The following is a 784-nucleotide window of genomic DNA, read 5'->3' as shown; positions in this document are numbered from 1 at the left end:
CACATTGCGCGCAGGGGATGCGGCTGACACCGTCTGCGTTACCATGGCGCGTACCGGCCCTATGTTCAATATTGAAATTGTATGGACTTAGCCGCAGTATCCATCTGGCTGACTGGCCGGCCGGATTGTTGTTGCGAATTTGGTACCGGACCGCGCTATTGTCTGTGCGGAGGAGGAAGGGTTCTTCGCCCTGCAGATAGCAGTCATGTTTCGTTATGAACTCAACTGCGGCCAACATCTCCCTTCGATGAGTACAGTAACGTTGTTCCGCAGGCGAGAGTGCTCGACTATAATACAGGATTACGCGCTCATGCCCATGCTGCTCTTGACTTAGCACGCCCCCTATCCCCTTGTCGGACGCGTCCGTGTCGACGATAAAGGGCAGGTCAAAGTTTGGGTACGCGAGGATCGGGGCGGAAACAAGAGCAGCTTTCAGTTGGTCGAAGGCGGACTGACAGTCCGCAGACCAGCTGAACCTGGCGCCTTTCCTCGTGAGGGCCGTTAAGGGCCGCGCGATCTGGGCGAATCCGTGAACAAAGCGTCGGTAGTAGTTCGCCAAACCTAAAAAACGTTGCACATCGCGGACCGAGCGCGGGGTGGGCCAGTTATCTACCGCTGACGTTTTAGAGGGGTCGGTACTGACACCGTCACCTGAGATAATGTGCCCTAAGAACTCAACCTGTCTTTGTAGGAAACGACACTTCTCCGGATTGAGGTTGAGTTGGGCTTCTCGATAACGTTGGAAGACTGCCCGGAGATAGTTGAGATGAATAGTGACGTCATC

General features: G+C 54.8%; 1 protein-coding gene across 2 annotated transcripts in view; it reads right to left on the bottom strand.

The window, feature by feature from the left end:
- Positions 1-784, bottom strand: part of LOC118409558 (peroxisomal NADH pyrophosphatase NUDT12-like) — a 15,029-nt gene that overhangs the window by 8,542 nt on the left and 5,703 nt on the right. The gene's annotated exons all lie outside the window — the stretch shown is intronic.

This window comes from Branchiostoma floridae, chromosome 2 (assembly GCF_000003815.2).
Source record: "Branchiostoma floridae strain S238N-H82 chromosome 2, Bfl_VNyyK, whole genome shotgun sequence".
Lineage (NCBI taxonomy): Eukaryota > Metazoa > Chordata > Leptocardii > Amphioxiformes > Branchiostomatidae > Branchiostoma > Branchiostoma floridae.
Note: the sequence above shows the minus strand (reverse complement) of the source record. Positions and strands in the feature narration are given on the sequence as shown.